The following is a 12,126-nucleotide window of genomic DNA, read 5'->3' on the forward strand; positions in this document are numbered from 1 at the left end:
ACTGAAACGATGCCTACTCCTCCCAGGTTTAGGTCAGGAATCATTGATTGACTTTCTGTAGATTTGTCAGTCAGGTCTATGAGGGTAACCGAGGAGTCAATAATAGTTAAGTGCAGCAGAATCAGGCGGGATATACAGTTGATAAATACACTGAGGAGAGATAAAAAGGCAGAAATGTTTTTTTCTCTAAACATTTTCTTGCGTTTAGGAATTGTACTTAGCAGTCACGGAAATGCCAACTATAGAAAGGAAAAAACACAGTTGATGGACAGAATGTAGAACAATGTCATCCATTCACCCCAGTACAAGGTTCTGGGCCTAAATCCATCGTTTTTTTGCACTCCACACCACCCTGGGTTAGACACTGGCTATATGCAAATCAGCTCTGACCCTGTGCCTCATGGGAACAGTCCAGTCCGAACTACCAAGCCATGTCTTTCCCAGACCGGAATTAAGCATCCAAGGACCGGTTTCTGGCTGTCAGCCTTCTTCAGCCTGGATAGCTTGACTCCAGTGTTGTGGAGAGCCTGGGACTCACGTCTGAGTATACCCAGCACACTCGGGGTGAAAATTGCAAAAAACACAGTTGATGGACAGAATGTAGAACAATGTCATACATTCACCCCAGTACAAGGATCTGGGCCTAAATCCATCGTTTTTTTGCAATCCACACCACCCTGGGTTAGACACTGGCTATATGCAAATCAGCTTTGACCCTGTGCCTCATGGGAACAGTCCAGTCCGAACTACCAAGCCATGTCTTTCCCAGACCGGAATCAAGCATCCAAGGACCGGTTTCTGGCTATCAGCCTTCTTCAGCCTGGATAGCTTGACTCCAGTGGTGTGGAGAGCCTGGGACTCTCGTCTGAGTATACCCAGCACACTCGGGGTGAAAATTGCAAAAAACACAGTTGATGGACAGAATGTAGAACAATGTCATACATTCACCCCAGTACAAGGATCTGGGCCTAAATCCATCGTTTTTTTGCACTCCACACCACCCTGGGTTAGACACTGGCTATATGCAAATCAGCTCTGACCCTGTGTCTCATGGTAACAGTCCAGTCCGAACTACCAAGCCATGTCCTTCCCAGACCAGAATCAAGCCTCCAAGGACCGTTTTCTGGCTATCAGCCTTCTTCAGGCTGGATAGCTTGACTCCAGTGGTGTGGAGAGCCTGGGACTCACGTCTGAGTATACCCAGCACACTCGGGGTGAAAATCCGGTCTGGGAAAGACATGGCTTGGTAGTTCGGACTGGACTGTTCCCATGAGGCACAGGGTCAGAGCTGATTAGCATATAGCCAGTGTTCAACCCAGGGTGGTGTGGAGTGCAAAAAAACAATGGATTTAGGCCCAGATCCTTGTACTGGGGTGAATGTATGACATTGTTCTACATTCTGTCCATCAACTGTGTTTTTTGCAATTTTCACCCCGAGTGTGCTGGGTATACTCAGACGTGAGTCCCATGCTCTCCACACCACTGGAGTCAAGCTATCCAGGCTGATGAAGCCTGATAGCCAGAAACCGGTCCTTGGATGCTTGATTCCGGTCTGGGAAAGACATGGCTTGGTAGTTTGGACTGGACTGTTCCCATGAGGCACAGGGTCAGAGCTGATTAGCATATAGCCAGTGTTCAACCCAGGGTGGTGTGGAGTGCAAAAAAACAATGGATTTAGGCCCAGATCCTTGTACAGGGGTGAATTTATGACATTGTTCTACATTCTGTCCATCAACTGTGTTTTTTGCAATTTTCACCCCGAGTGTGCTGGGTATACTCAAACGTGAGTCCCAGGCTCCCCAGACCACTGGAGTCAAGCCATCCAGGCTGATGAAGGCTGATAGCCAGATACCGGTCCTTGGATGCTTGATTCCGGTCTGGAAAAGACATGGCTTGGTAGTTCGGACTGGACTGTTCCCATGAGGCACAGGGTCAGAGCTGATTTGCATATAGCCAGTGTCTAACCCAGGGTGGTGTGGAGTGCAAAAAAACGATGGATTTAGGCCCAGATCCTTGTACTGGGGTGAATGTATGACATTGTTTTACATTCTGTCCATCAACTGTGTTTTTTGCAATTTTCACCCCGAGTGTGCTGGGTATACTCAGACGTGAGTCCCAGGCTCTCCACACCATTGGAGTCAAGCTATCCAGGCTGATGAAGGCTGATATCCAGAAACCGGTCCTTGGATGCTTGATTCTGGTGTGGGAAAGACATGGCTTGGTAGTTCGGACTGGACTGTTCATATGAGGCACAGGGTCAGGGTGGTGTGGAGTGCAAATAAACAATGGATTTAGGCCCAGATCCTTGTACTGGTGTGAATGTATGACATTGTTCTACATTCTGTCCATCAACTGTGTTTTTTGCAATTTTCACCCTGAGTGTGCTGGGTATACTCAGACGTGAGTCCCAGGCTCTCCACACCACTGGAGTCAATCTATCCAGCCTGAAGAAGGCTGATAGCCAGAAACCGGTCCTTGGATGCTTGATTCCGGTCTGGGAAAGACATGGCTTGGTATTTCGGACTGGACTGTTACCATGAGGCACAGGGTCAGAGCTGATTTGCATATAGCCAGTGTCTAACCCAGGGTGATGTGGAGTGCAAAAAAACGATGGATTTAGGCCCAGATCCTTGTACTGGGGTGAATATATGACATTGTTCTACATTCTGTCCATCAACTGTGTTTTTTGCAATTTTCACCCCGAGTGTGTTGGGTATACTCAGACGTGAGTCCCAGGCTCTCCACACCACTGGAGTCAAGCTATCCAGCCTGAAGAAGGCTGATAGCCAGAAACCGGTCCTTGGATGCTTGATTCCGGTCTGGGAAAGACATGACTTTGTAGTTCGGACTGGACTGTTCCCATGAGGCACAGGGTCAGAGCTGATTCGCATATAGCCAGTGTCTAACCCAGGGTGGTGTGGAGTGCAAAAAAACGATGGATTTAGGCCCAGATCCTTGTACTGGGGTGAATGTATGACATTGTTCTACATTCTGTCCATCAACTGTGTTTTTTGCAACTATCAAAGGAACATACAACTGCAATCAAAGATTCACTCATCAAAGAAAGCAGATATGAGGACAACAACATCATCTAAAAGAATGCTACTTAATAAACACTTTAGGGCCACTGCTCTGTCATCCCACGGGTAAAGGACCATCAACATTACTAGAATCCAGACCCTAAAGACTACAGGGCATAAGACACTGACCTGCATTAGACCACAACCCTTCCAAACAGAAATGGTAACTATAATAGCTTACTTAATCCTTAATTATTCCAAGAGCAATTCCAAGGTAAGCCACTCCTGAAAATGGATATGACTAAAACCTAAGGTCCTCATTTATGGGATTTTGGCTTAGGTCAGCACAGCAAGTCCACTTGCTACGCTGCCCGATGCCGAAGTTAAAGGACAGGAATGCAGCATATTCCAGCAATATGGTGCATTGCCACCCACTAGTTCATCACAGCACCCTGTGGTTCATCACTGCCACCCTCTGGTTCAGCACTGCCACCCTCTGGTTCATCACAGCACCCTCTGGTTCATCACTGCCACCCTCTGGTTCCGCACTGCCACCCTCTGGTTCATCACAGCACCCTCTGGTTCACCACTGTAGATTATGGGGGGAAAGCACACCTGCCCAGCCTCAACTGAGATGAATTAATTTGGGGCTGGTTAATGTGTCACTGAATTTGAGCTTCAAGTCTGGCACCTGCTTCCTTAGATGTAAGTGCTTCCTGTTGCAGTTTAATTTTTTTTACAGGAGCATTGTGCTATACTTGCAACTATTCTCTGACCCTGCTTTGAGGGTCAGACCAGGGTCAGAGAATAGTTGCAAGTAGGCCACTGAACTCTGGAGGGGCCCCTCAGGAAGCACTACAGGGAATGGTTACAAATTAGCTTGAACTTTTGCACCTGCTAAGTGCTTTCAGCTTTGCAAAATTCGTTTTCTGCAATTTCGCGAGATTCGCGGGGCGCAAATTTAAGTGAAATCAGACTCGAAATCCGCAAATTTGTGCAAATTTGCAGATTTGTTTTTTGCGTGTTCGCAGGGTTTTTTGCATCTTCGCGGGCCACTTGCAACGCAGCGACCGTGACGTTACCCATGCGGTCGAACATGGGTGTGGCCATCTTGTGCGCGTTGCATATTTCCGGTTCCGGGTGCTAGCTGCATGCTCGCGTTGTGCGCGTGGCACGTTTACGGGTTCGCGGGCGTTTTTGCGTGCTCGCGGGGGAAATATCACGTGAACTTACCCACACGGTCCTCTATGGGCACGGCCATCTTGTTTTTCATTCATTGCTATGGTTTTTGGGCATGCTACCTTTCTACCCATCTTACATCTCTGTAATCCGATGTTTTTCTGAACTTTTTTTTGCTTTTTTTTGCCTATTATTTATCTCTACAATTTCCTACATCTATATTTTGTGTTTTTTAAAACTTTTTGTTACTTTATTACCTACTTTATTTCTTTCCCTCTCTCTCTCTTATTTTTTTCACACCTATTCTTCTTTCCTTCTTCTTGTGCCCAGGACCATTGCTAAGGGAGCAAACAAGGGCAAGGGGAAGGGCCCAGCACCCCGTACCGGGCTCCCTTGCGGGCGTTTGAGGGGGGAGGATGTCCAGGCCTGGGAGATCTTCTCTGCGGTGGAGGTGGCCGCCTTGATGGTTTTTGTTCAAGTCCACCTCCCTAAGACCGTGGCAGCAGGTGGGCAGATTGCTTCCGGTTACGGCCTCTGGGAGCATCGCCAGCTGTGGGAGAAGGTGTGCCGGGACATGTGTAAGGAGTCTGGGGTCCGGCGCACCTACCAGCAAGCGACGCACCGGTGGACTGACATCCGGGAGCATGACATGCTTGACCGACTAGGATTTGAGATCCCTGGCCTCGGTAAGTAGCTATTTAATAACTACTTTTGTTTTCTTCTGCTCTGCTATATTGCTAATCTATTTTTTCCTGAGGAGTACGAATGCTGCTGATTCGATTACATTGCAGGAAAATTAATCCTTAAATAGCTTCTATCATTGCAGGTGCTCGCCTGGTTTTACAACTTTTTACTCATTTGAGATCATTACTGCGTAATGCTAGAGACAGTAAACTCAAGTCTTGTCCTTCTTTGTACTCCTACTGCTGCCACTTTGAAGAGATAGTGGTGGATTGATATGTTGAGTATATTATTTATTACTTGTTATAGGACATTTGTTTGTGATCTGCAATCATGATGACGGACTGCGTCTGTCACGCGACGTCTCGTGCTGCTGAGTGATGGCAGTCATAGTAGAACCTTTTTGTTGTTGGTGTAGTTAGTGAATTACATAACTTTCCTATTAGACAGTCTGCGAATCCTGCAATACTGTACCACTATCCTCCTATTTGACCAGATCAGATGCAATTGTTGTTAATTTGTTTCCCGACAAAATTTTAGATTGTGTCAAAGAAATCAAATATTTCCCAAAAAACAATCATCCATATTGTGTTTCTTTATTTCATGTTCACCAGCACCTCCCAGGGGCAAGGCGCCGGCGGCGACTTAGGCTCCGGTGGAAGAAGGTAGACAGGATCAGTCCCTTGCAGGCTCTTCTACTGGCCCCAGTAAGTTGTTCTATTGTTATATTAATACTTATACTTCCCTAACTTTTACAGCCCCTATTCTTTACAAACTGTTTCCTAATAATTCTAGGCTTTACAAAATAGTCTTTGATCTTCTAATGTAAACTACTTTCTACATTCTTATCCTGCCTCTACCATCACTCTCTGTGCTACTACTATTAACGATTATGAGTCGGTCTGTGTAGGTAGCTAAGCTTGCCCAGTCGGCGAACGGTGTGAAACAAAACTCTGATCCAGCAATAGCTCTAGGCACTGAGTGCAGTCCTCTGAGGTTGCCCTTGCTGTGTATTCCAGTCTTCCTAATGTAAGTGCTTTGACAATTTCCAACAACAAAATGTCATTGTTTACACCAAGTAAAAGGTAGCAGTTGCCTTTTTGATTTGAGAGGAGCACATCTCATACCGCTAGTGTTTCAGGGACTATTCTGCACACAAAGAAGTATGGGCAAGAAAAATAGGACATTGTTGATGACAGGTGCAGTTCGACTTTCGACATAGCTCAGTCCGAACAGAAGTTGAACCCCCAATCCCCTGACCGACTATCTAGTGTGTCTGACCAATGATTTTATGACCCAGAAGAACAGAAGAAGACTACCACCGAGTCCAGGCCTATCTGAGTCACTGAAATAAGACTTCCAAGTGCAGTAGTTCAAACCCTTCCGCTCACTCACTCGTGAACAAAAACCACACAGTGTTTGTTAGTTTTAAAGTTTTATGTTCAATTATGAAATGAAAACATTATTTCTTTATTTTTGATAGCATAGTATTCGGAGCGAGCAATGGTTCTGGATGAAGATGACGTTAAAGTTTAAACAACATTCCCATGAATGAAATTAGTATGACTCAAACTTAATAAAAGTTAACAGACACATGAAATTATTATAATAACTCTGCGGGAGCCCCCACCTTCTTTAAAGTACTTAAAGTACTGCTGGTGATGACTTGCTAGTAGTTGGTGAATCGTCTGGCAGAAGGGCAATGGAATCTTCTTTCCGTAATGAGAAAAATGGTGCATAATAAGCAAGCATTCATCAGTTGCCATAAGAAGAAGTGTAGCATTTAATGGAATAAGCATATAAAAGGTTAACACTTCCTTCCCAAAACCGTTACTTTTTTTCAATCCCAGTAATAAAAAATGTGTTATGTAACATTTTCTTCCATTACGAGACAAAATAGGGGGTTGTGTATGGCATCTGAAAATATGACATGTTTTTCCTAGACGTCACAACATCTGATGACAGATGACCACCAGTGCGGGGGCCAGCAGTGCGGAGGGGTCCCCTCTGGATGCGGCGGTGCCAACAGGAGGAGCTGGGGGGGAAGACTCAGCGGCAGCAGACGGTGGTAAGTTATTATACTCCTTACTCATTGAAATGTTTTTGCGTAGGCTCGCAAGGAGTGTATGATGTACTGTACAGTAGTACATACACTACTATAAGTAGCCTGTACTGTTAAGAACAGTTACTAATTTAGAACTACTTTTTGGGCTATCACGGAGAAGACAGTCAACCTTGACTTGCAATAGCATTAGCGGTGGTACTTCTCGGGTAACCAATGGCCCCCTCTATTTCACTTCAACTCAGCTGGCAAATTTTTATTGTGAAGCCAAATCATATCAGATGTAGTTTAGGGTTGTGAAGAACGAAAAGTTAAAGAAGGGTGAAATGAAGGACGAACGAGTCTTAAAATTTATGACTGTAAAGAATGGTTTTGTTGAATGCAATTCAAGATAAAAATACGGCGGTTTCCAAAATATAATGAAACAGTTATTAGTTGGTTGTTGACAAAAATACATTTTAGTACATTTGAGACATTAAGAAGAATCATATGTGTACTTTGGAAGCCTGGATGTTATCTTCTTTATCCTCATCGATAGCAGAGGTGTATGATGTAGTAGAGCAGATGCTGAGTGGATGAAGTATGGCCAGTGGCAGTGCCACCCCTATAGAAAAGTAAAACATTCCACCCCAACTGCATGTACTGCTTAAAGTACTGCGAGTCTGCATCATAATGGCCTGTGTTTGTATTTCTTGGGTGAAAGCGGAGTGAGCTGCCATTATGGTGGCTACCAGAAGTTCACGTACCAGTGATTTATTTTGCAAAACAAGAGAAAAAATGTAAAAAACGCAATTTTTAAGTACTCTCTGACTATGTATGTAGTAGTGAGTCCACCCATAGTGCTGCTAGTGGAATTCCTGAAACTCCCAGTAATGTCACAGGCTTACAAAGACGGCGGAAAGATACATGCCAAAATGTTATACTGTGTTTGCTACTTGCTGGTGTTACTGAGTGTCAACTTTCCGTTGAATTATTTTGACTTTATGTTAAAGACTATTGGCTACAGTATTTTTCTTTCTTTCTTCATAGATGCTACTCCAAAAAAGCTCACCCGCAAGGAAATGGCTGTCCGGACCAGGGCCCGTAAGCTGGAGGCTATTTGTGCCGAGTCTCGGCGGTTGTGGGCTCGGGAGCATGAGGAGACATCAACCACTACATCCTCCTCCACTGCCGCCGGGTCCACCAGCCAGAAGACTCCAGCCAAACGGAGCCATGGCCTGACGGCCTCCCGCCGCAGCCGCACAGCAGCAACAAAATCAGCACCCCCCCAGAACCTGGATGGTTCGTGGGCGCCGGCTACGTACAAGAGTGGACTACCTGGAACGGTTGGGCGAAAAACATCAGTGCCAGCTTCGGGACCTCCGCAAAGAGCTGCGGGACGTGCAGCACCAGCTGTCCGATCTACGCCACCGGAGGAAGTGACTGTCCCTTGCCCCTTTTTTAAAGACTGTTGGAGGGGGTGGGATTTGGGTGTTTGGGAAAGGGGACTTTTGGACATTAATTGGGTTAGGGAGGAGGGGTGACTTGGGGTAATTTATTTTATTTTTGTGCTGACAACAACATGAATATATATTTCTTAATAATTATTTTTCTTACTAAAACAAAGTATACGCGTTCATATATTATTTTGTGTGGGGGTTGGCGGTGGTTACTGGACGTTTGTTTTCTTCAAACTTACCAGCATGAATGAAACATCTAATCCTGAAATGTACCAAAATGCAAGTAACCGAGTTAGTCAATTCAGTAGCCCTACTACTGTACTTTACTAGTAGTACTGTCAGTCTCTGCTCTCCTCCCAACTTAGTCCTAGCCCATTATTCTACTACCTCTCCAATATGCTTATCTTACCTGTGATTTGTGTTTGGGAATCGGGGTAGCCCAAGGGCTGCCTGCATGGCAAAAGGTGATTAAGGTTGGTTGTTGACTTGAATCCACAATGGATGCAATATCATTGATCTGCTGGTAGCAGTAGTGGTACACACTGGCAGTATCACCATATGAAAAAAAAGGAAATGAAACATTGAGTGGCCTGAACGTAGCATTAGAAACAGTACAATAGATAGTATGGTAGAGAACAGTGCCCTAAATTGTAGCCTAAGCAGTGCTAAATTAATGTAAATATAAGTAGTAGTTGTGTGGAGTTTGACTGCTATAAGAAATTAAGGTAAAGGACACGTCATCAACGTAACATAAGCATTAAGCATTTGATTGTTCGCGTCGTGTAGGAGGAGGATGTTCTTATCAATCCACGATGGCGCACATGAACTTCTGATTATAATGATTTTGGTTGCTTTGACCTTATCCTCCCCAGCAAGTGTGTGGAATTTGTTGTTGTTGTCAGTCACACCTAAATGAAATACCACACAGCCCGGGGGAAGAGGGTTAGGGTTTGAAAATTGGATGGGAATGGGGTTTTTTGGGAAAGTTTGGTAGAGTGGAAAAAAAATACAGCATGGACAGTCAAACAACAAATGAAGAGAAACAAATCTTTGGATTTGAAGATATTGATAAATCTTTTAAGGGACATAAAGGAAGTGCACTACTGTATGCCAGAAGTTGTTTACTAAATGGATGGTTAGGGTAATGAAAAGTAGTACTACTACTTACTGCAACTTACTAGTAACTACGAAGAAACAAGTTGACAGTACAGGGCTGCAGTCATTATGCAATTTCTCTTGCCTCTCTGCCCTCAGAGAGAATAAACACTTTGGACATTAAATTACTGTTAAACATAGCAAAGACGTATCAAATAGCTGGAGGGATGAATTTGAAGAAGAGATCAAACAAACGCACAGAGTCACACTCGTAGAAGTAAGTTCAAGTTCACAAGAATATAGTTTAAAAGATAAGGAGAATTTTGGATACTGTAACTGTTTTTTGTAGTTGTCCCGTTGAATTTGTGAACTTTATGCATCCAGCCATTCCTCTTATTCGCGGTACTCCTTCATTCCATCGGATGCTCTGTCAATCAATCTTGGTGACCAGACACACTGTCCACTGCCTGCCTGATGCGGAATTGCGGATCGCTAATTGTAAGCCTGAGTAGTACATTGCTGGCAAAGGGTAAAAGCCTGCCTGTTAATGTTGATGGAAAAACACAACAGTAAGTGATAAATACACCTCGGAGAAAAAAATATATAAGGTACGCTGTGTAGTGTAAAAATTACACTTTCAGAGATGACAATCCCCAAAATCTAGAACACCCCACATTACCCTCCCAAAAACGTACAGAATACTGCTGCTACCTCGCAGAGGCCTAAATTCAAATCGTGCCAAAACGCACTCAGAAAGTATGCCCAAAACCCCCCTTTCCCACCATGGATTTTCTTCAAACCACTTGCAATCAACATTAGACATTTCCACAAGTGTTCCAAGACCCCACCCAGTTGTAAAAATCTAGAACACCCCCAAACACATGCAATACAATACTGCTAACTGAGGTTTTGTAAATTACGAATTTGTTCTTGCTAAGCCTTCATTTTGAGATCGCCAGCATTTTGGGTTGCCCTCACTCAGGCAGCTCGGCGAACACAATGTTTTTTTTCATTTCTGCTTTGCGTGTCAGGTGGCTTCCTCGCCTTTGTTTACTAATGAGTGTCAGGGTCTGGCCGAGTACACTAATTCCTGTCTGAGCTGATTAATCCCCGTCCGGACTACATGTCATTTCACACCATTGTTTCCTTTAAGTTATCTTATCTGCTGTCCTTCGCTACACATCTCATGCATTCTCCTGTTTCTCGACTGTCCTTCTATGACACACAGCTGTGTTTTCTCTGCTAGTAAATCGAACTGTGTGGATTCATTTGCGGTTTACTTAAAGGGTCGAGTGACAAACATACTCGGGAACTTGAGTTGTTTTGGACTTAAAGTATTGTCTATAATGTTTGCCTATAGCTCATGCTCTTGTGTGATTGCATTTTTTGCATTGTGTTGTATGATATATAAACCTGTGCGCCACGGAGTTAAGTGGCAGTCTCTTTTGAACCTCGTTGTACTGACGACTTCTAAGACCACTGTACTAGCTGCAGCTAATAAATATCATCTTCTACGCAAGACAAAGAGTCTGTGTCTCTGTTTTGACAAGGCAGGTGAATCCCACGGATTTAGGCATACCCTGCGCCACCGGGCCTTAAGGCTGCAATTCTCCATAACCCTAATGAGCCCTAAGTTAAGAATAGTGCCAACGCTTTCTGCAACTCCCACCATGGAATTTCTTCAAACCACTTGCAACCAAAATTACACATTCCCACGAGTGCTCTAAGACCCCAGAACCCAGTTGCAAAAATCTAGAACACCCCCAAACACATGCAATACTGCTAACCCTAACGAGCCCTAAGTTAAAAATAGTGTCAAAACGCTTTTCACCTCATATTTTCTCCAAACCACTTTTATCCGGTATTAGACCTTCCCAGCAATGCCCCTAGACCCGTCAACCCAGGCGAAAAAAAAGTTTAACAAACCCAAACAGAAAAAAAGCAAAACCGAAAAAGTGACTAAAAAATGTAGGCCTCATTTCGAAATCACTCCATGCGCGCTCTGCAGCTAAGCCCTAACTCCCCTTTCCCACCATGGATTTTCTTAAAATCACTTGTAATCAAAAGTATCCATACCCAGCGTTGCTCCAAGACCCCAAACCCCCCCCACAAACACCAGGAACCCCCACAAACAGCCCCCAAAAACACTAAAGTGAGCGAAATGTCTGAAAATGGGAAAACTTTTTCGCCTCCGATTTTCTCCAAACCACTTTTATCCGGTATTAGACCTTCCAAGCAATGACCCCAGACCCTTCAACCCGGGCGAAAACAAGCTTAACACCCCCAAACAGCCAAAAAGCAAAACCGCGAAAAAGTGAGACAGAATAATTTAGCCCTCAATCCCAAATCACTTCGTGCGCGCTCTGCAGCTGGAACCTAACTCCGCTTTGCCACCATGGATTTTCTCCAAACCACTTGGAATCAAAAGTATCCATACCCAGCGTTGCTCCAAGACCCCAAAACACCCCCACAAACACCAGGAACCCCCCAAACAGTCCCCCAAAAACGCTAAAGTGAGCGAAATGTCTGAAAATGGAAAAACTTTTTCACCTCCGATTTTCTCCAAACCACTTTTATCCGGTGTTAGACCTTCCCAGCAATGCCCCCAGACCCATCAACCCAGGCGAAAACAAGTTTAACACCCCCAAAC

This window comes from Lissotriton vulgaris, chromosome 4_1, assembly GCF_964263255.1.
Source record: "Lissotriton vulgaris chromosome 4_1, aLisVul1.2, whole genome shotgun sequence".
In the NCBI taxonomy this organism is placed as follows: Eukaryota; Metazoa; Chordata; class Amphibia; order Caudata; family Salamandridae; genus Lissotriton; species Lissotriton vulgaris.